The sequence below is a fragment of the Pinus tabuliformis genome, chromosome 1_1, assembly GCF_031772625.1.
Source record: "Pinus tabuliformis cultivar Carrire ecotype Pingquan chromosome 1_1, CPIR1, whole genome shotgun sequence".
NCBI lineage: Eukaryota > Viridiplantae > Streptophyta > Pinopsida > Pinales > Pinaceae > Pinus > Pinus tabuliformis.
The window spans coordinates 46,528,585-46,553,619 of record NC_142297.1 but is presented as its reverse complement, the minus strand read 5'-3'; positions in this window follow the sequence as shown (position 1 = coordinate 46,553,619).

Below are 25,035 nucleotides of genomic sequence, written 5' to 3'. Positions count from 1 at the left end.
CTAGAACAAGATTCTTTTGATAAGGTTACTTGTTTGACAAAGGTCATTCACCATTGTCTACTTCGGTAGACAGTGCCGAGGAAATGTTTTCGTTTGATGGTGTTAAAAAAACAATCTTTGGGTAACCAGGAAGAGGCAAGCCTCACCCTTTAAAACAAATGTTTTATCGGATAAGTAGGGGCAGCCTTGAAATTGTACTTTATACCTGGGGGCATGCAAACCTTTTGGAGTGCAAGCTAGGAGCGGTTATTTATCTGATTTTGGGATTAGTCGTTTCCGAACTTGCATAAAGAAAGGATGAGAGGGAGCATAGCTTATGTGAGGTGCAAGCTCTATAAAAATTGGAGTCTCACAGGAGACATTTCTTATCTTATGACTGGTATATCGAGCAGTTTTACCGCGGAATTTATGCTCGTTAAAAAATAGAAAAGCGAGATCCGAGCAGTTTTATACATAGTTCATGCTCGTTAAAAAATAAACATAAGATCGAGCAGTTTTATCGTGGAATTTATGCTCGTTAAAAAATAGAAAAGCGTGAGCAAGAGTTTCCTCCAGAGTTTAAGCTCATTAAAAAATGAACCTATTTCGGTAAATAACCATTGTGATCGTAAATTTATTAGCCATAAAAAGCCTTGGTCGTGTTTTGCACCTGCCACCTCCATTCCATTTGGCCAATCGTTCACCTCCATATGATTGTTTACCCATTTTGAGGAACAGCTGCGAAGAGTGATTTCACCTAGCCATCCTTGTGACACTGCCGTGATTGGAAAATTCCAACCTGTACCTGGAATCTGCTGCTATCCCTGTTTATCACTCGTTCCTCAAAAGACGAGTCTTCTTTGAGCTCTTTTCAACTGACTCGTAAAATATGAAAACTTTGCCGAGCTTTGGCCTTCCAGCTCGTTAAAAGGACCGGAAGAGCTATCCCTCCTCTAGATTTTAATCTTTTTGGACCTGAGGGATTATTACACAAAAAGGTCGAGCGCTTGTTTTATTCGGCTCGTTAAAATTATCGAAAACTCATCCCTTCTGTATTGTTTTATACTTTTTCGGATTTAAGGGATTAGATGACGAAAAAGGAATTTTGGAGTTAACTTTCTGTACCTTTTCAGACTCTCTAAAAATGAAAAGGACCGAGTTTTCCTTGTTGTTAGACTCGTTAAAATGATTAAATAGCGACAAACTTGTCTTTAGACGAGAACGAGTTTCCCTATCGCTAGGCTCGTTAAAACATAGCGATGGGCTTGCTCGAAGGGCAGGTTATAGAACAAGCATATGTTATCCTCCTCAAGCTTGACAAAAATAAAGAGGTACTGGTCAGAAATGACTGGGGAAAAATTGGGAGAACGTCAAAGCTCTAATGGTAGCAAGTCGCTCTTGAACATGACACTTTTCCTCCGTATCACGTCGAGTTGGGTTGTTTCATTCACCGGTCTCATCACCATGGTCTTCGCCAAACCATCCACATTTGGGGTAATGCTACCGATCCATCGCATCAGTGTCGTTATATGTTCAAGAGATGTTGTTCAGAAAGAGTCAACCGTGTCCCATCCACTGCCATACATTATCCTTCATCCACCCATGATCGCCACCCTGAATCATATTTCACAGATTGTTTTCACCTCCACTAAAATCATTAGCTCCATTCCGTGTCACTGATGTGGGATTCATTAAGGCCCTCCTTTGACGGATCGCTTCTTGTCGACTTTAGCTCATTATCCAAGAAGTTGATCTAGGAACACCCCCCTCAGTACTTTGAAGCTTGCATGCCTCAATGGCAAGTTTCTCACTTCCGGCGACAGGTATACATCAATGACCTTCGACCAGAAGATTTTGCGTGGTGTTCGACGCCAAGTCCTTTATTCACACCACGTGAATTGTACTGCAGTACCTTGAGGGTCATTATCATTATCGGTGATTCCTCTCGCGCTTGTTAACGATTTACATCATTGACCGGTAATCAAGCGATGTCTTTCCATGTTCGACTTCAGCGCAATTCTCACATGGATCGACTTGTACTTAGAGTGAAGATCGAATGAGTTTGAAGACCCCGGATCTAGTTTCATCCATCCGGGCTGCGATATATATTCAGGGAACATAAAGACATTTGACATGTACATCATTGCAGCAGATGATCATCCTACTCAAAGGATGATAATTTCAGCAGAGAATTATCTGTCTATCATCAGACGATCGTCTGTTCTATGTACTAAAATGAATTTATAAAGCTGAGCATGGGAATGCCCGCCTCAGCTAGATCATGAAAGCAGAATGAAAAAAATAATGTATTGTATTGTATTTTATTACAGGTCACCTCTCAGCGATTGAATGAACTTCGGATCCTCCTGATAAAGCATTTCACCCGATAAACGACCTCATACTTTAGGGGGCAACTGTTATAGACATTTTTGTGCCTTACAGCATGAAGCATGAAATGTCAATAATCTAAGGGATCCAAAGTCCCTAAACATGTTGTTCCTACCCCTAGAGGAACAAGGTCAGCAAACCACAACACTGAAAATCATTTCTCCACCTGAAAACACTCAAAAACAAGCTAATTCTGGATCATGTCAGCTGCTCCACTGAGCATCTGCGCTGAATGTCAACTGCTCCACTCAGTACCTGCGCTGAATGTCAACTCCAATGAAGGCTACCTGCGCTGGGTGAGATTGGCCAAGTGGCACAGTCATTCCTCAAGGTGTCAATGCCCAGGAAGCTTCCAAAATGACACTTGGATCAAGGAATTCGCCTAGTGATGAGTAAGAGGGTCTAGATCTCCAAGTGGAAGCAAGAACCTCCAAGTGGACTCAAGAACTGAAGAATAACTGAAGTGGGAGAGGACACTAGTCAGCTTCATGTCAGTCTCAAGCTGACTCATCCTTTCTCCAAAACTCCTATATATAGAGCTCTCTCATGAGGTCTAGGGAGGCTGGAATCTTGTGACTGTAAGGAAGTGTTGTTGGTTTGAGTATAGAACTATTGGGTGATTTTCTTGAAGGAGGTGAAGAGGAGATTTCTTTCTGCTGGGAGGTGATGCTGGATTGGGCCTTTTATGGTTGTATCACTTCCTGAACTTTACTTCTTCCATTAATAAAGCATTTGAGGTTCTTCTATATGCATGTGTCTCAATGGCGTATTGATACTTGTATATTTGATTTATTCTAATCCTTGAATCAATTATGAATGTATGCTTCTTGTAGTTTCCCTCCCTTGTTATTTTGCAGGATCTTGGTGTAGCTGGTCCAGTGAAAGAGCAAGGAACTCGGAGCAAGCAGCAACGAGAGAAGATTGGATCAATCATTAGCGGAAGACATCGGTTAGTGGATCTCTTCCTCCTCTCTCTTACATCTCATAAAGAAGTAATCTTGAATAGCTTTGCTTTGATTGTTTCTGAGGTACTATCACCCTTAGAGTGGGATAGGGTCATTCCGTATTGGATACTTTTCCCAACAACACCTCACCTTTTCCTTCCCCAGACATTTTGCCTTGTTAGGGCACATTCCCTTGAAACCAACTCGAAGGTATTCCACATGTCCTCACCGTGAAGTCCTGGTTGTGCTATCAAGGATGATGTCTTCAAGTAACTCATCAAGATATTCTGGTGCAAAATCATCAATTATAGGAAATTTTCCCACCTCATTAGTGTCCACGATCAATGGTGGTTCATACAACTTCAAGTTCTCCACATTCACTACTAAGTACATCTGCATATATATCGACAAATGAAGATGAAATGCATTGTTTCCAATCTTCTCCAAAATGGTGAATGGACCATACCAGATTGGTCGCAACTTCTTCCCTTCTCCCTTCCTCCTATCCTTGTTGATGTGGAACCACACTTTGTCACCCACTTGGAATTGATAGTCGACTCGATGTTTGTCATTTCGAGCCTTATAATGGGCTTGACTTTTCTCCAACTATTCTTGTACTGCTTGGTGAATCAATTGGATTTGTTGAATGAACTACTGAGCTTTGTCCCTATCATTACATCCACTGGAGTCATCTTCCCTTACAAAGACCATATCAAAAGGGTCCTTTGGGAGGTAACCAAAACATGTCTCAAATGGTGAACATTGCATAGATGAGTGCACTGCTCGATTGTAGGAATGTTGTACATATGGGAGATGCTCATCCCACAACTTGGGATGTTTCCCACAATAGCCTCGTAACAAGTGTACCACGGTGTAGTTTACAACCTCCATTTGTCTGTCAGTCTATGGTTGAAATGTCATGCTTATTTTTAGCTCAGTGTCCAAAAATCTCCAAGAAAGCAAGAGTCTTGATCTAACACAATGGATGTGGGCAACCCAAAATGGACTCAAACACGCTGCAAGAAAAGAGAAGTAGTCTGCTCTGCAGTAATTTACTTTTCACAAGGCATTAGAATACACATCTTGCTAAAATGGTCAATGACGACATAGAAATAGTCGTGATGCTTTCTTGACAAAGACAAACCTCCTACAAAGTCCATTGACACACTTTCCCATGGATGACTCGAAATAGGGAGTGGTGTGTAGAGCCTGACTTTTCTATTAGAGGGCTTTGAAATAGAACACATCACACAACCATTTAAATAGTGAGTCACAATTTTTTTTAATATGAGGCCAAAAACAAAATCTATGTACATGACATAAAGTCTTTTCGACACCAATGTGTCCAAACACAAGAGAGGTGTGGGCCTCTCGAATTACATGTACTCTTTCCCCTGTGGGAATACACAATTTACCAAGGTGATAAACCAATTTCCCCTGCAAGTGATAATTGTCCACCTGTGAACCATGGGTTAGTTTTGCATAAATCTCCTTAAAGTCATCATCGTTAGCATATTGTTTAGCATAAATCTCAAAAGGCAATGAAGCATTATGCAAAATCATAGAAGCAGAAATAAGAGGGCAATATAGCATATCGACTACTTTATTGTTGGTGCCCTTCTTATACTTTATTACCAAATGAAACTATTGAAGAAAACCCATCCACCTGAAATGATGAGATTGTTGCAACTTGGTTTGTGATTGAAGTTATTGCAAGGGTTGATGAACCATATGAATAATGGTCTCCTTGTCGATCAGGTAGTGTTTCCACTTTTTCACACTTTGTACTAAGGCATAAAGTTCCTTGTCATAAATGGGATAGTTTATCACAGCTTGAGAAAACTTCTCAAAATAGTAACAAATCGACTTCTTTTGCTGCATTAGTATAGCTCCCATGGCATAAATGTTGGCATTGGTTTTGATCTCGAATGGATGTTGGAGATCATGTAACGCTAAGACTGGCGTGATGTTGATATTTTCATTCAATTTTTCGAAGGACTTCTGTTGTCTTTCTCCCCATTGGAAGACTTGTTCACACTTTTCAATGTTTGCAAAGGTGTTGCAATAATAGGGAAATTAGCAATAAATCTCCTCCAATACTCGACTGCACCTAAAAAGTTGTGAACCTTGATTACACTAGTAGGCTTAGGCCAATTTACAATTGCTTCAACTTTAGAAGGGTTAATCTTTAACTGACCATGACCAACAATATGACCTAGGTAACCCAAAGAGGTTTTCCCAAACTCACACTTTGACAACTTTACATAGAGTTTTTCTTTCTTCAATACATCAAGCACTTTCTTTACATGACACATATGTTCAACCCAATTTTTACTAAAGACAAGTATATCATCTAAGTATACAAGAACAAGTTCATCAATGAAAGGCTAAAAGAGATCATTCATGACCCTCATAAAAGTGGTTGGAGCATTGCAAAGTCCGAATGGCATCACCATCCATTCAAACAACCCCTATTTGGTCTTGAAGGCAGTTTTCCACACATCCTACTCTGTAATTGGACTTGGTGATAACCATTGTGCAAGTCCAATTTGGTGAAATAGATAGCATTCTTTAATGGATATAATAAATCATCTATGCATGGAAGAGGGTAACTATTTTTCATTGTGATCTTGTTTAGTGCGTGGTAACCCACACACACCCTCCATGTGTCATCTTTCTTTGGGACTAAGACAATCAGTGAGCCACACAGAGAAGTGCTCAACCTAATGACCCCTTGGTCCAGTAATCCCTGCACTTGTTTCTTGATTTCCTCCATCTCAATAGTCGACATCCTGTACATGCCAATATTTGGTAAAGGAGTGTCATGCTACAAATGTATTTCATGTTGGATTTATCTCTTCGGAGGTAATCACTTCAGTTCCTAAAAAAACTCATCATAATTAGAAATTAATTCATATAATTCCTGTTTCTGTTCCTGATCACAACCCTGGAAAGCATCAGCTACTTCTGCATCCTTTTCCATTACAACCATCAGCATGCAACCCTCACTATAATTCACTAGCCTTTTCATTTTTCTGTCACTTACAAGGCTGGCATTGATTTTAGTTTGATGAGCCCTTACTATATATTCAACCCCATCTTTTGTGATTTGGTATTTGTTTTCATGACGGAAAAAGACTGCCTTTCCATCATATAGATACGGACTCCCCAACACCATGCCATAGATATCCAATGGTATCACATCAAGTTCTACTTCATCCACTAGCTTAGAAGTGATCACAAATTTTACTTTGCACTGCTTGGTTACATTCAGTTTTGTTTTATCATGTATCCATCCAAGCGGGTAAGGTTTCGGATGTGTTTTTGTTTCTAAGCTAAGTTTCTATACCAAGGATTCTACAATTAGGTTGTTTGGGATCCAGTATCAAATAGAGTTTCTACTTTAGTATGATTTATGACAACTCTGATATGAAAAGTTCAATTCTATTTTGATCATTAGGAACAGACTCATTTACAAAACTAGTGCCTTCATCTGATTCAGAATTAACATGATGTGTAAGAGTACCTTTTATTCCTGTGGCTGTGATTAATGCTTCATCTCTGGAATCAAATCCAAGGTCTTGCTGCGTAGTTTCCACTGTCTTCTGCTTGCATTTTCCCCCATACTTATTTGGTCTCTTTTCTGGGTGATGTTTCCAACAATTCTCATCATCGTGACCTTCCATTTTGTAGTGATTGCAATAAGGTATTTCTCCTTCTTTGGCTGCTGCTATTTTCTTCTCCTTTCCTTTCCATTTCACTTTAGATTTGTCAATGGGAGGTTTGAACAATGGTTTTTTGGAACAATCATCTCTTTCATTTTTGCCCCTATTCTTAATATGAATTGCCTTCACGCTGGCTAAGTCAATATTGGTTGGTTCAAACAACAATAATGAATTCCTAATGTAATTATGTAACGAGCCAATGAGCCAATGTACTTAGTAAAACATGCTCATATTGAAAAAATCCTCTCTTATGCTGCCAATTGACCCCCTTTTCCTAAGCTTTCTGCCTCATCGTGAGAATGGACTTAATATACGTGATGAACGGTGGTCATAAATAGTCTAGTCGCACCTCTGTTTCCCGCGACAGTCAGATTTCATGCTCCGGTGTGAGTCTATCTACTATCTTTAGCGACGGTTTGATTGGCTACATTACCTACTATTGATTTCAACGCTAAATCTTAGTTATAAACTCGCGATGATCCAGATTGGGTGAATTCATTCCAAAGGCTAGCATTCTGGATGTCTCCAGACCTGGTTGTTGGCATAGTTTATGTTGCCCTTCCTCCTCTAGTATGGCAGTTTTGTCATTTGTGCTACCTTCCTTGGGGATAAGCTCTCTCTTCCACCTTTCATGGAGACTCTTCTCCTATTTAAACACTCACCTTTGATATGATCAACTGGTTGGTAATTTCTTGGATTGAGTAGTGCTATTAATGCTTTTGAGTTTGATAGATAGCTGGCGTGGGTGTGACAAGTGTGGGATTGTTGATAGCTTGTGTGGGGTTGTGAAGTGCCCTTAAATTTGTGTTAAAACTTATGAGTGAGAGAGAGATTTTTTATGTTAGGAGATCCATCTTCAAAGAGTGAATGCTTGAGAAATGCACTAGTTGGACCCTCTGAGAAGGCTTGCGACATCAAGAATTTGGTTGTAAGCTTGCTCTTATTTTATTATTAATACAATCAATGATGTTTTCCTATGTCTTGTATGTAATCTACTTGATAGCTCATGACTTATTGACTTTGTGAGTAGATAGATCATTGTTGTTTTACGGTTATAGGCTTTGTTGTATCTCCTTTCCATCATTTCAAGTTGATCACTCATTGAGGAGAAGGAAGCAGAAGGTGGAGCAGCGCAACGGAACTTCATCAACCACCGATTAAGGTAGGCCTCCAACTATAATTGTCTAAGTAAATCTATTGTTAAACTGTCTTTGTTGTGACTAGACCCACTTTAGGGCTAGAGGGGTTGCCTCTGTCCACAGAGGGAACACTTTCTTGCATCACAAGTTGGCAACTTCGTTAGGGAGTCTGTCGTATGCTTTTCTTTTGTTTGCTCTTGTTTTGATTTTGATTTGGTCTCTCTTGAAGTTTTGGGATTAACTATCAGTCTTTTGGGTCACCTAGGTCGATCTGGGAAATCCCTCTATTGTCTGTTGGATTGACTGGTTTTTTTTTGGGATTTTTTGTTCGTTTGTCATTGTTTTTAACATCATTGCAGAGAATAGTTTAACAGTCATGCTGACATTGCGCTCACTCTTTTGTAAAGTCCTATGCATTGCTAAATACCGTCGCACAATCATGATGACTCCTGAAATCGGTACATCGTGGAAAAGACATGTACTGCTATGACGACGTCACCGTGTTGCTACAGCTAGTTGATGATCAGTGCTAGTTTCTTGTGTTTTCCTCGTGACGATTACTGTAGAATTGATATTTTCAATTCTGCCTCCTAAATTCACCAGTCCTGTTGATCCCTTGTTCTTTTCTACTTACTCAGTATCTTGTTTTTCACTGTTTATGGTTAAGGCACTCTTTCTTTGGCTTTGTTGAATGAATCTTGCATTTTTTTCCCATGTGACCTAGTTCATTCTTTCAAATTTTTTGAGTCAATTGGCTTGGTTGCTGGTTTTCTCAAGGCTTGTTTGCAACTTTCTTGTTGTTTGTTTGAGCCTTCTCCATTGGTTGTTTCTGGTTGATTTTTAGTGATGATTATTGGACCAATCTTTGGTATTGATTCAATTTCTTTTCACTACCGGACATAGATCACGATTGTTTGGATCAACCGGTTTTTCCACGCTTGCTTGTTTATTTCTTTTAAATTTAAAACATCAAAATCAAAAGACTGCATTCATTTAGTATACGAAAGTGAAAGTGAATTTGCATTTCAAGGTTGCATATTGGAAGGCAAATGATAAAATCTCTCATTAGTACTATCCATGCACTGTTGGGATTGATGTTTGTATGTATTGTGTGATTGTATTTTCTTATATTGTTTTTCTTGGTTTGGGAATGATCTCTCTACCCTCCTGTAGATAGGTGTTCATTGAAGTAAAAGGATTTTTCGTTCGTTCTAGCTGCATCCTAGGTTTTGTTGTATACATACGGTAAGGCCTGAAAACTGAAACATAATTCAAGATCAACTTTAAAATGAACTGAATAAACCTAACAACGCATTGGAACATAAAACTCATTACTTAGAGGTATAGGCTAGAGATGTGCTCTGGCATTGTTAAACCTAGTCACTATTTCTTTCGCTCAAGGTTGGGTGATTCCTCCTTCTGTGGCTCAATAGCGATCTAGTACGGAATTGTGCTCCCATGTACCGTCGAGTATATGTTGGGAGACCCCACTAGGTTATCATCCTATATCCTTAGGAAGCCATGTCTGCTGCCTTGCAAACCGTAACACACCGAACATAGCATTCGGGAATATTGACTGCCTATGGAAAGTCCTTGGTTTTCATATGACTCCCAAGGTGTATATGCAGTTTTAGACACTATCCGACCCACCTTCGCGAAATTTTTCTCTGTTGTAGACACTATCGTATCCAGCTTAATCCGCATAAGTGTGTCTTCTGTGTTGAGTCAGGCAGACTTCTTGGGTTCATCGTCTCCCGAGGGGGTATCCGTCTAGATCCCCTTAAAGACGAGGCCATCCTGAATCTTCCTCCCCTGCTTCTTTGTAGCAAGTGTAGAGTCTACAGGGTAAAGCAAATTTTTTATGCTGATTTATTTCGAATTATGCTGAAGTGGCTAAAGGCTATATGTGGCTATTAAAATGCGACACCCTTTTTCTTTGGGATACTGCTACACAAGAGTCATTCGAGCACCTCAAGGCTCTCCTTTTTTCTGCTCCTTTGTTACATCCCCTTGATTATCACTGGGACTACACTCTTTATTTAGCCACTGCTAATACCACCATCGGCATGCTTCTAATTCAAGACAATGATGATGGTACTAAGAATGTTGTTTATTATCTCAGCCGCAATCTACTTGATACAGAAACTCTCTATGCCTATGTCGAGAAGTTGGCATTGGTCGTTGTTAGTGCCATCCAACGTTTCCACCATTATATATTATTGCACACCACGACGGTGATTTCTGATTGCAACCCAATGATGTACATTTTGTCATGTTAGTTACTGTGGGGCAAACACTCAAAGTGGATTGTCATCCTTCAAGAGTTCGACTTGGAGTTCACCACTGCCAAGTTCACAGTTCATTTTTCTCGCAATCATCGTGAGAATACATCCGATTCTCGCAACGATCAGAAGTTGTTATGTGTAAATCACACTTAGTCATCGCAAACTCGAGTGGCTTTCCCATGATGACCAAGCGGCAGACTCGGATTACAAAATCTACCTAAATCCACTTACCTAATGCTAAATTGCATAAAAATACTACTAAAATGAAGAGCGGGGAGAAATGTTCTTACTTGGCGGAGGTTTCAGGATGAACCATGGATGGATGAGGTTGGAATCAGCTTGAGAACTTTTCTTAGGTTGGTGCTCCAAATGCTCCAAGGTAAAATGAACAGTGCAAATGGTAAAAACAAATGAATTACCCCACCCTTTTCATAGTAATTTTTTGAAATATTAAAAATTTTACTTTAGAATGTGGGTTTTTTCCATTTTTATTGCATGGTTAATTGGAGATTTTGGTTTTTAACTATGCTTCTGCATATATTAATCATTTGTGTCAAAAGGGTTTTACATTTGACGTGTTTTGTGTAGAACTGCAAGTAGTGGAGTTATGCCGTACTTCGTGTGCACTTGGTCCATAAAGTCATCTTTAACGCTCTTTTTTGAATTAAAAAACCAAAATATAGCCCAGTTCTTCCTTTTGACTCGTTAAATGAAATGAGAAGCGGTCTGCTTTAAGCTCTTTTCCGACCGTATAAATGTGAAAAGATTATCGAGCTCTTGTTTCGAGATCGTTATTAGTTATGAAATGACATGGTTTTGATCGCTTTTCTACTTTTTTGGGTCAAGGTTACTAATCACAAAAAGTACTCCTTGATCGTAATGGTTAAGCGGTTTTTTCGAGTATCATTTTATACTTTTTCGGGGTCGAGAGACACAAATCTACGAAAAAGGACCCCCCTGGAGTTTTCTTTTCTGTGTCTTTTTTCAAACTCCCTAAACATGAAAAAGACTCCAAGTTTTACCTATGTCGAACTCGTTAAACCTTGATGACATCGAACTCGTCACCATGATGAGACTCAAGCTTCTCCTCCCTAGGGCTTGTTAAACTATTACTAGGTTGTATTTGACCGATGGTCGAACTTATATTACAAGCACATGCTATCCCCTTCAAGCATTTTTACAAAAATAATTGGGGTACTTGAAATCATCATTGATCATCTATGGTAGCTAGTCACTCTTGAACATCGATACTTTTGCTTCTTGTCGGGTTGGGATATCCATACATCGTCATTTGGCCTTCCACAGGTTTGGGTTGCCATTTAGCCTCATTCCATTTGATCCATGATGTCTCCATCAAGCCTTTGATCCCTTGGTACCTAATTGCTACCACTCTCCGGAGTCGTGTCGCCCATATGTTCAAGAGCATAATCCTTCTGCAGTTTACGTCCTTGCCTCCTCCTCTGATACTTTGTTTCACCATTTGCCACTTGTTCCTTATCTTGTGTTGTTGATGGGGGAAACATTATGGCCCTCCTACGATGGATCGTCTCCTGTCGACATGAGCTCATTATCCAAGAGATTGATCTAAATATCCCCTTTAGTACCTTGGAGCTTGCATGCCTCAATGGCAAGTTCTTCGCGCCTGACGATCGACTTTCATCATTGGTCCTCAATTGGGTGATTCCATGAGTGTTTGACTTCAACTCATTTTTCACACTTCATGGATTGTACTACACAGTACCTTGAGAACCATTGGCATTATTGGTGGTTTCTCTTGTGCTTGTTAACAATTTTACTCATTGGCCGATATTCAAGCGACTTTCTATCATGCTCGAATTTAGCACCTCTATTCGCATGCTAGAATTTGTACTATGATCGGTTGGGTTCAAGACCCCAAACTCAGATTACACATGTTCGAGTTACGTGGATTGGTTCCTGATTACATGACTCATTGATGGATGGCTGCAACCATACCTGAGTCTTCATGGATGGCTACGACCATAAATTTATCATTATCATGGTCTAATTGGCTAGATGGTTGCGTCCATACCACAATCCTACTTCATATTTCTTTTGGATGGCTGCACCCATGCTTAGACTACATGTATTTCACTATTAAAGACATCAGTTGTACTTGTGCCTACAAGTTCTTCCATATGGTGTTCCAACTCAATCAGTTTCGTAAAGCATTTCACCCCTCCCACTCTCTTGGGCTTCATATTTTAGGGGGCATCTATTACACAGTAATTTGTCACTACTTTCACCTCAGTCCTCCTATAGTGTCATGTGTCCAAGTAAAACATGCTTATATTAAACAAATGCTCTCTTATGCTGCCAATTGACCCACTTTTCCTAAGTTTTCTGCCTCATCGTGAGAATGGACTTAATATACGTGACAAACAACAGTCGTAAATAGTCCAGTCATGCCTACAATGCAGAAGTACATCTATTTCCCGTGACGATCAGATTTCATGCTCTCGTGCGAGGCTATCTGCTATCTTTAGCTAAAGATTCACTGGCTACATTACCTACTAGTGATGTCAGTGCCAAAGCTTAGTTATAAACTCGCAATGATCTAGATTGGGAAAATTCATTCCAACAGTCGGCCTTCTGGATGTCTCCAGACCTAGTTGTTGGCATAGTTTGTGTCACTCTTCCTCCTCTGGTATGGCAGTTTCATCATTTGTGCTACCTTCCTTGGGGATAAGCTCTCTCTTCCAACTTTCATGGAGAATCCTTCTCCTATTTAAACACTCGCCTTTGATATGATCACTTGGTTGGTAATTTCCTGGATTGAGTAGTGTTGTTAGTGCTTTTGAGTTTGATGGATAGCTGGTGTGGGTGTGACAAGTGTGGGATCGTTGATAGCTTGTGGGACATTGTGAAGTGCCCTTAGCTTTGTGTTAAAACTTATGAGTGAGAGAGAGATTTTTTATGTTGGGATATCCATATTCAAAGAGTGAATGCTTGAGAAATACACTAGTTGGAACCTCTGAGAAGGCTTGCGATGTCAAGAATTTGGTTGTAAGCTTGCTCTTATGTTATTATTAATACAATCAATGATGTTTTCCTATGTCTTGTATGTAATCTACTTGATAGCTCATGACTTCTTAACTTTGTGAGTAAATAGATCATTGTTTTTTTCTGATTACGTACTTTATTGTATTTCCTTTGCATTTTTTCAAGTTGATCACTCATTGAGGAGAAGGAAGCGGAAGCTGGAGTAGCACAACGGAACTTCATCGACCACCGGTTGAGGTAGGCCTCCAACTATGACTGTCTAAGGAAATCTATTGTTGATCTATCTTTGTTGTGACTAAACCCACTCTAGGGCTAGAGGGTTGCCTCTATCTGCAGAGGGAACACTTTCCTGCATCACAGGTAGGGAGGCTCCAGAAAAAAGCTAAGGCAAAATTTTGAAGGGTGGTTGTAGCCGCTACAACAACTTGCTATTATGTGGCTTTGATGGTTGTTTTATAATGGCTATTATTGTTATAGATCTGACTTGAAAATATATGATAATAGAAATAAACCCAATAAATAATAAGATTTGAATATAGATAGAAATGCTTCTTTATTGATCAAACCCATAAGGTAGGGCAACACCATACATTCAATCCTTAAGGAAGGAGAACACTGCACAAGCCATATGCTTGTCCATACAATAATTATTGACCTCTCTCAATGGGGAGTCTCTATCCTCTATATAGGCCTCATACATACAACACCATGGGTCATTACCATGGTTCCCTCAATACCATCTATCTAATACCATGGGCTTATTACATTATTGCTAACTTCTTGTGGTCCTTTACATGATGCGGGTTAACCACTTTATTTATTACTATGGTTGATCCCATTATTACATTAAACCATTGGGTACCTCCCTCTTTACCCCATACTATCCCCCCTAGGTATACTATAATTTTTCTGGTTATATGATGGTTATAAGCATGGTTTCATAACATGTTCTAGTTTTGGCTCTTGATACATTTGGTTTGTTGATGAATTTTTAATGAATGCATAAGCTGATAAATCTTGTTACAAATTTTATGAGAGGGTAGTAGACCTTCTTGATGATTCTTCTTAAATAAGCATCAAACCCCAATGTTCAGATATGCATTCATGACTTGTAGATTAGATGTTCTCAACATGTTTGAAGAAATGACTATCATGGTTAGCTCTTGTTAGGTCAAGTCACTGACTCAATTTTGAATGATTAACTTTGTCTATATGTTATTTATGCATCTAAGAAGTTACAGGAAGTTATGGGCAGTGGTGTAGAGGCTGAACTAGAATTTAGGCTCAGAATCCAGGACTACATGCTCCTAATTGGAAATTTTAGCTTGCAGTCACATGGATGCAAGCTTGTAAATGTGAGTCGAGGCTTCCAACTGCATGAAGACCTTGTTGTGGGTTCAATTGAGGGCCCAAGGTAGAGAATGAGGTCCAACTCAAGGTTTAGCCTCCTCGGATGGTTCCTTAGCATCTATGGGTCGTGTAGCACTTGAAGGATGTTGTGGAAGGTCAGAAAAAATTTTAGTTTGTCGATTCCATTTCCTTCGCTATACTTAGGAGTTTGAATCATGTCACGGTATCCCTTAGCTCATGTTTATCCAGGCAGGTCAGTGAAAGTGGGTAAATGTGGGAGGGGTGGTTACAATGATTATGCAAATCCTTTATAAGCATGTGTCTATTATTTGAATTGTCATAAAAAAATTGTGAATTATTTTAGCATTTTAAAAATATGATTTTGAAGATGGCTTGAAAATAATAAGCTAAGACTCTTATGATTTAAAATCATTAAAATTGGCAAAATAAACAAATAATTATCTCTTTCCCTTAAATGGATAATTTTGTTGATAAGTATGGATGGCAGATATTTGACCTCAATGAAATATATTTTTAGTAGTTGTCAAAATAGAGTGTTGTAATTTGTCTCAAAGGTAGTTATGATGTTTTTGCTTTTGAATTTAATTTAAAAAATGCTATACCCATGTGGTGTAGATGAGTTGGTTCCCCACTTTGTCTTAGTTTCAGCCACATTTGGGGGAATTAAACTATCCCATCTTCATAGAATCCCACTACCATCCAATAGATTCGTTAAGCTTAGTTACAAAAGAAAAATAGGAAAAAGCTATAAAATCAAAAGAAAATAAATAAAGTTGAAAATGAGAGAAAATTAAAAGAAAATAAATATATATAAAATGTTTTCATTTTGAAATGATGTATGGTTTTCTTATGCATATGGTATTGATAATCAATGGTATTGACCCATGATACTGTAATAAAACCTATTTACAAGTTAATAAAATTCATGATAAATTATGGGCGAATGAATCTTCATGGATAATAAAAGTTTTAATTGGTTTTTTAAGTGTATATATGGTTAACTCTTACATTATTTTCTTTTACAATTATTATTGATCATAATAATTCAAAATAAAGTTATACTTTACTTCATTGTTATGATGTCTTCTTTTAGAGCTTGGGAATGTGAGATGTATCATGAAGCAAGTATTTTGACACTTATCATGGATCTATTCCTATAGACAAACCTTTTTATGCTTTATCTATCATTTTTCCCTCCCACTTATTTTCACTATTATTTCCCCCACCTGCCACTTGTAGCACCTGCCCTTTTTGAGTGTTGGTTGGGGAAATCATATAAAAAACATTAAAACACCGCACAATATGACCTTCATGGGGTGAAATAATGTACAAAACATTAAAAATGTTTAAAATGTGTGTGTGAGGGAGGATAAGGGAATGATTGAGGAAATAATAGAGAGAGAGAAAAAAACATTTTTATGTTTTCTTTGTTAGGGGAAAGTAAAAGATAAAACCTAAACACTAGGGAGGGGTTGGTTGAAATAATAGAGAAAACCTAAAATTCTCTACACTAGTATGAGGGCGAGCGGTAGAGAAAATTAAAGAGAAACCATAGGCCTGGAACCTTTTTTGTTAATATTTGCTTTGTGCCCACCCATTTTTTCTACAATAGTTTTCTTTAAAAACAGCCTAGAATATGAGGGTTGAGATAAGAGAATCATATATAAATCATAAAAGCATTGCTAAATACAAAGAAAATAAAATAAGATAAAATAACATTTTTAAAATAATTTTTATATTATTATTATTATTATCCAATTTTAAGGTCACCACCAATTGGTGTATGAGACCCTTTTGTTTGTGGGACAAGGAACCCACCTCCACAATGATTTGACTATTAAGTTTAGGAAGACATACAAACTCTACCCCCTCGAGTTTTGAACTTCTGACCTCTTAGTAGAGAACACATGCTTTTAACCATTAAATGAATCAAATATTATGTGTACCAACTTTTTAAATTATTTGTCTTATTTTTTACATTTTGGATTTATTAAATCCAGAAAAATAGAACCACTATTAGCATTTTTTAATAAGTTTTCCATTATTTCATTCACATCGGCCTATAAAATAAAAAATAAAAAAATAAAAAAATTAATATATAAACAAATATATATCTATTCTTGGCTTTATGATATCTATGTTGATTTTGTTCACCAACAAAGCACATATTTGTGCATGCTCTTTGTTTTGTATTTCGAATGTGGCCAGGTCTTTGAAATTTTTGAAAATTTAGCTTTTATTTCAACCCAAACTTGAATTTACATTTATGGAAGTGTCATTATCATTGTTTGGACTGTCTTATGTCTCTTATCAACTCATTTGAGTGCTTTGTTAATATTTTTGAGAATTAGGTCTTTTTGTAGAAATTGGTTAGGGTTTTGTCTAATTGGTTTGTGGACTGATCAAAACAACGTAGGTTTTCCTTTAGTTTGTGACATCCTTGTGAAGGAATTGTTGTCATTTTTTGATAAAAGGGAATTGTTGCTTTGAAATTTTGTAAATTTCTCACAATTACAATGCTGATATCTTTAAATTAAAGCATTCATAAGGAAATTGTATTTTTCTAGAAACTCTCTTGATTGATTTCTGTGTGCTTGGAAGTTTTGAGTGATAAATGATAAAGAGTATTTTTGGGTTGCTTAATATTTAAGTAAATCTGGAACTTAGCTTAATTCCATATTTTCATTACATTGATATGGAATTGGTTGTTTTATGAAAAGTTGGAAAAGTTGTGAGTTTTGTATTTCATTTTGGAAAAAATCAAAGAAACTATTTCTTTCTTCTAATTAGGATTTCATCGAATTTGAAAAGTGCAAATTGCATATTTGAGTGCATTAAGATTTTGAGTTGTGTCATAATATCATTAGTTGCACATCCATCACTTAATGAGTAAAGAAAAACTTAATAATACAACATTAATTAAAATTCATCTAGAATATTACATTTTTTAGGGCTCTTACCACCAACATCTTCTCAAAATCCAATTTCAGTTTCACCTCTAGCTCTCATCCTAGGATCATCATAAGTAATTGTTCCACTTACTTCGCAAGTAGTCATTGAACCAATCATTCAATCTATCCCTCAGTTATCTGGTATTCAAATTGTTCCTACAATTAAGGATATACCCCAAATACACGTCTTATAGCCTAATATGCCATACATTCAAGCGTCGCTTCAAGGGAAAAGTTTACAAGTTCAGCCCCAGAGTTAGTTTCTTGAAGGTGAGCCTTTTCAAACCCAATTCCTCCAAGGTCAACCTTTATAGATTCAACCCTTTCAAGGACAATTCATTCAAGGTCAAATGGGTGAGGGTCCTTTGTTCCAAAATCAACCATACCCACGTCATACTTTTCAAGTATCTATTCAACCGCAATACGGTATGGCCCATCCTGGGTATCTAGGAGTTATGCAAATTCCAACTACTCAAGCTATTCTAGGATATCTTGGGTATCCTCCTCCCGATATAGGACTCGTCCCTCAAGGTTATCGATATGCACAACAAGATCATAACTGTTAGTTCCCTTTCATTGCAGCTTTGGATTTACCTTACCTCTCTCGGTTAATCAATGATCCTATTCTCTATTTATCGTTTTGGCTAGAAATTCCTACAAAGTTTCCCACTGATATTCCCAAGTTTATAGGTAAGTCAGGAGAACACCCATCAAACCATATCTACCTGAACTTGACTAAGTTAAACTAAGTCAATTGATTACAACTCAATATTACAACTCACTCTTATCTCTTTGACTGATGGATAAATTCTTCAATCAAAGGAGAAACTGTTGCATGTCCTCACATAGACTTCAAGTTTTATTTTCTTAACTAATTAACTCAAGATGAATTAGTTAATTAATTTTCAAATTGGTCTTGATATCAAATTCGAATTTTACTTTCTATGTTTAGTCCAGGGACTGACTAAAATAAGAAGGGATCCTGAAATGCTATTTTTATAAAAGCTATTTTTAGCACTTTCACTTTTCACCCATTGTTGCTAAGATCTCCAATGGTTATACTCCTATTTATAGTCAGCCTATTTATAGCAGTGCTATTTTTAACATTTCTTGTTGCACACTTTTCAACGCTCCCTCTCAACAAGAAAGGGATTATCAGTGACCCCGATCTTGTCTATGTGGAACTCATTTCATTTTGAGAATGCCTTTGCCAAAATATCTACATCCTGCTTCTCAGTCGAAACAAACTGCAACATCATGATCCTCTTGACGACACAGTCTCGTAGATGATGGTAACGGATATCTATATGCTTGGGCCTATCATGAAACACTGGATTCTCAAAGAGTTTTATGTAACTTTGATTATCACAGTATATCACTTTAGGATCCATCATTTGACCAAACAATCCCACTACAATCTTCCACATCCAAATGGCCTCACATGCTACCTAATTGGCAGCCATGTATTCAGCCTCTACTGAGCTAAGTTCAACTAATCTCTGTTTTCTGCTATACCAAGAAACTGCAGCTGAACCAAGGTTGAAGATTCCTCCAAAAGTGCTCTTCCGGTCTGATGGACTACCTATCCAATCCGAATCTGTGAAGCCTTGCAGCTTCACTCCCTATGTGCATCTATACCATAATCTGTACTATGTAGTGCCTCTAAGATATCTTAGCACATGCTTCGCTGCCTTCCAAAACCGCTTGGTAGGCTAAACCATAGCTTGACTTAGCTGGTTCACCGCAAAGCATAAGTCAAGTCATGTTTTCACTAGATACATAAGTGAAACCACCAACTGTCGATAAATAGTAGCAACTACTACCTCACCTAAAGTAGCATCCTCCTTCCTCGAGTTCCCAGCTAGAGGAGTCTACATGGGCTTGCACTTCTCCATGTGAAAGCGCCTGAGTATCTCATTGGCATACTTGACTTGAGATACGAATACTTCCCCATTTTTCTGCCACACTTCCATGCTTAGAAAGTAGTGCATGAGGCCCATGTCCTTCATCTCAAACTCTCTTGCAAGGTCCTCCCTGTAAGACTGTATCGGCTGGTCATCACCTGTCAAAATTAGATCATCAACATAAAGTACAATAATCAATGGCTTACCATCTACCATGATGTGGTATAGGTTTTCATTTGATTCACTCTTGGTGAAGCCCAACCTGGTGAAATAGTTGTCGATCCTGGTATACCAAGCACAGGGTGCTTGCTTCAGCCCATACAGTGCTCGCTTGAGTCAACAGACATGCGACTCACGATCGAAGGTCTCAAATCCTTCGGGTTGCTCAATTTATACCTCTTCCTCAATCTTCCCATTCAGGAACGTCATCTTCACATCCATCTGATGGATCTTCCAACCCATCTGAATTGATAGAGCTAACATCAATCTAATAGATGAGTACCTTGCTATAGGAGCAAAATTCTTATCATAGTCGATCTCCACAAGCAACAAACCTTGCCTTGTGTTTCTCAACACTTCCATCAACTGCCTGCTTTACCTTGTAAAGCCATCGAGAACTAACCACTGACTTGTCCACAGGTCTAGGGACAACATCCCACACAATGTTCCATATGATAGAATCATACTCTTTTACCATTGCATCAACCCAGACTGGTTGCTGCATTTCCTCCTGAAAAGAAGAAGGTTTGGTCGCTACACACTCCCCAACTAGGGGCATGTAGCCTGTGTATCTCTTGGGAGATCTCCTCTGTCTGTGCTGAGAGGATGGATACCCCACATTATCTCTCACATATAGAATCAATTTGTTAGCTTCCCATGAGCATTTCTGCCCGTCTCTGGAAGACTCTCCAGGAGTGGTGGTCTCCACTACTGGATCCTCTGCATGTGGCTAATCCACATCATCAGGAGGCTCCTCCTCCTTTGGAACTAAAAGTTCCTCTTTGCCATGTAACTTGATCTCCTTCTCAAGTGACACTCGCATGGCTCTCTACTGATTGAACTTCATATCCCTATGCACTACGATCCTCTGACTGGTAGGAAAAGACACACGATAGTTGTGGGGTGTATCTTTGTACCCCACAAGTATCCCCAACCTAGTTTTTGGGTCTAGCTTCTTCCAAGCATCTTTGGTCACATGACAGTAAACTGAAGATCTAAAGATGCTGGAGTGACACACATCTGGTCGCTTCCCCGAAAAAGCCTCCATAGGTGTCTTCATCCCCAAGATACGATGATGACTTCTATTCTAAAGGTACATTGTGGTATTGTTGTTATAGACATTTTTGTGCCTAACAACATGAAGCATGAAATGTCAATAATCTAAGGGATCCAAAGTCCCTAAACATGTTGTTCCTACCCCTAGAGGAACAAGGTCAGCAAACCACAGCACTGAATATCAGTTCTCCACTTGAAAACACTCATAAACAAGCTAATTATGGATCATGTAAACTGCTCCACTGAGCATCTGCGCTGAATGTCAACTGATCCACTCTGTACCTGCGTTGAATGTCAATTGCAAAGAAGGCTACCTGCGCTGGACGAGTTTGGCCAAGTGGCACAGTCATTCCTCAAGGTGTCAATGCCCAGGAAGCTTCCAAAATGACACTTGGATCAGAGAATTCGCCTAGTGATGAGTAAGAGGGTCTAGATCTCCAAGTGGAAGCAAGAACCTCCAAGTGGACTCAAGAACTGAAGAATAACTGAAGTGGGAGAGGACACTATTCAGCTCCATGCCAAGCTCAAGCTGACTCATCCTTTCTCCAAAACTCCTATATATAGAGCTCTCTCATGAGGTCTAAGGAGGCTGGAATCTTGTGAATGTAAGGAAGTGTTGTTGGTTTGAGTATAGAACTATTGGGTGATTTTCTTGAAGGAGGTGAAGAGGAGATTTCTTTCTGCTGGGAGGTGATGCTGGATTGGGCCTTTTATGGTTGTATCACTTCTTGAACTTTACTTCTTCCATTAATAAAGCATTTGAAGTTCTTCTATATGCATGTGTCTCAATGGTGTATTGTTATACTTCTGTATTTGATTTATTCTAATCCTTGAATCAATTATGGATGTATGCTTCTTGTAGTTTCCCTCTCTTGTTATTTTTCAAGATCTTGGTGTATCTAGGCCAGTGAAAGAGCAAGGAGCTAGGAGCAAGCAGCAAAGAGAGAAGATTGGATCAATCATTAGCGGAAGACATCGGTTAGTGGATCTCTTCCTCCTCTCTCTTACATCTCATAAAGAAGTAATCTCAAATAGCTTTGCTTTGATTGTTGCTGAGGTACTATCACCCTTAGAGTGGGATAGGGTCATTCCGTATTGGATACTTTTCCCAACAACAAATTGGTGACTCCGCTGGGGATCGTATCTTGTTGGTTGTTTGTGTTTTTTCTATTCATTTCATAAACACAGGGAGTACCGAATCAAACTACATTTGGAGCTTTCAAATGCAAAGTAGAGGGCAGCTACTCTAGCTCAGTTTCTGGGCATGTTTATGATTTGAAGAGCTGATTCACACAGACTCTAAATAGCTCTTAGTGATAGCTTTTCATCCTCCTTTTCATCCCTTAGTGTGTACTTGATTGATAGCTTCTGATTTGGCCAAAAACTGTGAATTTTTTAGCAATCTGTGACCCGGAAACTGAGAAAAACGAAAGTTTATCTCTTCAGTGCAGGCACTGTGAAGGCAATCTGCATTTCAGCGCAGTTCCCGAAGGGGCTACCTGCACTGAAGGTCAAACTACTAGTGTACTACCTGCGCTGAACCAGTTTTGCCTAGTGCTACTGGGGTTCCCTCCTGTTTGTTGCCCTGTTTTCACCCTTGTTTTTGCAGCCTGTTATCAGTCAATGTACCTATCTGAAACAAACTTTCCTTGCCACTATTCCGCCTCGGTTGTATAAAGAAACTGTGTTTGTTCTTTGTGTATTTCTTGTATCATTCGCAGTTTCCCATAACGAAAGTGAACTAGTCTTGTTGTGGCCTCTTAGATCTAGACCTATGATTAAGTGTCGTTTTGATCTTAAGAGTTAGTTTGTTTGCTGTTCATAGCTGATTGAGCTTTTGCTTTCATCATATGGTTTGAATTTATATATTTCTAGTGTCAAAACAAGTAAATCTTAAGGTGTCTTTTGATTTTGGACAAGCTTGTTTGCTTTCACTTGAAATTGAACTCAAAGTTATACAACAGCTTTCTTTTTGTATTACATCAACATTAAGAAAGAGAAAAGAAATACCTGCATTTTGCATTTTGCATTTGATAAGTTTGCATGTTGATTTAGGGAAAAGTGTATTAGTGTATGCTCTTTGATTTGTGTGAAAAGATGATGTCTTTCTTTTCCCTCAGTAGTTAATATTTTCATAAGTCGAAAAGATTGAAAAAGCTTGCTTCTCATCTTAGACTGCATTTAGGAATTTGTATCAAACATCTCGTGGTGAACCTTGAAAGGCAAACTTTAAAAAGATCAACTTAAAACATATTGAATGAACCTAACAATGCTTTGAAACATAACGCAAACACATAGAGGTCTAAGCTAGAGACGTGTTCCGGCGTCGTTAAACGTAGTGACTGTCGATCTCGAAGAAGGTGGGTGATTCCTCCTGAGAGTCGGTGGCACTAATACGGACTTGTGCTCCCACGTACCGTCGCGTATATATTGGGAGACCCCTATAGGCATATATCTTTTACCCATAGGAAGCCGTGTCGGCCGCCCTACTGATCGCAATGCAGTGAACACAGCATTCACGAAGATCGACCACCCGTACCGTAAAACGTATTCTGTGGTTTTGCAAAAGGTTTGGCACACCCTCTGCCTAGATCTCCAGAGTAGTTTCTTTTGGCCTTTTTCAAACTCTATAACTGAAAAAGTCCATCCGAGCATTTGTCACTTCGGGCTCGTTAAAACATCGAAGGAGACTAGAGTCATCTTTAGCTTTTTCTCGACTCTTAAAAAGTGAAAAAGCAAGTTGTGTCTAAAAGCGTCTAATAAAATTCATTCAATTCGGAAACACAAATTTCCCCTTTTAATATTTTGGTTTATCGAATAATCCGCAATCATGGAAGAAAGTCAATTGAAACCCCGTCATTCGCGGAGGCTTACGAGTCAACCGTCTTTGTCTCCGGAATCGAAAACAGTATGGACAAAGTGAACTCGTTTAACCGGTTCAAAATCTCCTTTAAAAGTTAGAACAAGTGTTCCAACTACATCTGAGGTTCCGGTTACTTCAAACATTTCTGGAAACCCTGCCTTTATAGAAGAAGTTCAACAGCCACAGAAGGATAGTAATACTGATCCTAGTCTGGGGGCAAATACTTGTATAGCTGAACCAGTTCCATCTGTAACCGGTCCAGAGAGTTTTGCTCCTCAAACAACTGTTGCTGTCGAAACAACCACTTCTTCGACACCAGAAATATTTTACGCGCCTGACGGTCTTCCTCTTCCACCGGGTTTGATTGCGATAGAGGAAATTGCAGAGGATCCGCAAGCAAGTACTCCAACTCATTTTGGAGTCGGGGTCACTCTATTTCCTTCATCAGAAGTTAATCCACCACAAGTGGAAGTTCCTGTAGAATCGCTAGGAAATCTATTGGATAGACTTAAAATGTTTGAACAATCGTCATCATCTAGGACTGTGTCAAATGACACAGCAACAGCAGAAGCCCCTGCCGTCACTCCGACAATGTTTGTCGGCATACCAGTTGTCCCAACTAGCTCACAACAGCTAGAAGGAGTCCACCAAGGGACTATTTCGACAGTATGGTCTGTTCCAGTTTGTTCGTCCGGAGTAATACCCGGCAACTCTTACGTTGAGACTCGACAGATCGATCCTCATGGAGGTCAGTTTGGGCCATCCAGTCCTCAAGGACTAACAATCCCTCTGAGTTCCGGATTGCTACCGTATGGGGGGCAGTATGCCCTATCATTACCTCCTCCGGGAGGATATCCATATGGCAGTTCTCAACAGTATTCAGGTTATACTGGAATTGCATCAAGTAGTTGGGTACCTATGCTACCTCAACAACCAAGGGTTGTATATTCTATGCAACAGTGTGTACCTGTGACGAACATCCCAACCACACCGGCTATCGTAACAGTTTCACAAGTTCAAGCAATACCTGTTACATGTCAACCTCAGATTTCTCAGGTTTTAATGCAACAGTCGCTTGACCATGGGTCACAACCACAATCGCCAACTGGTGGGGCGACACAGGTCCAAATGGGTACAATTACCCCACACCTTGGTCCAATGGTTAGCATAGCACAACAGAACATGGCGTC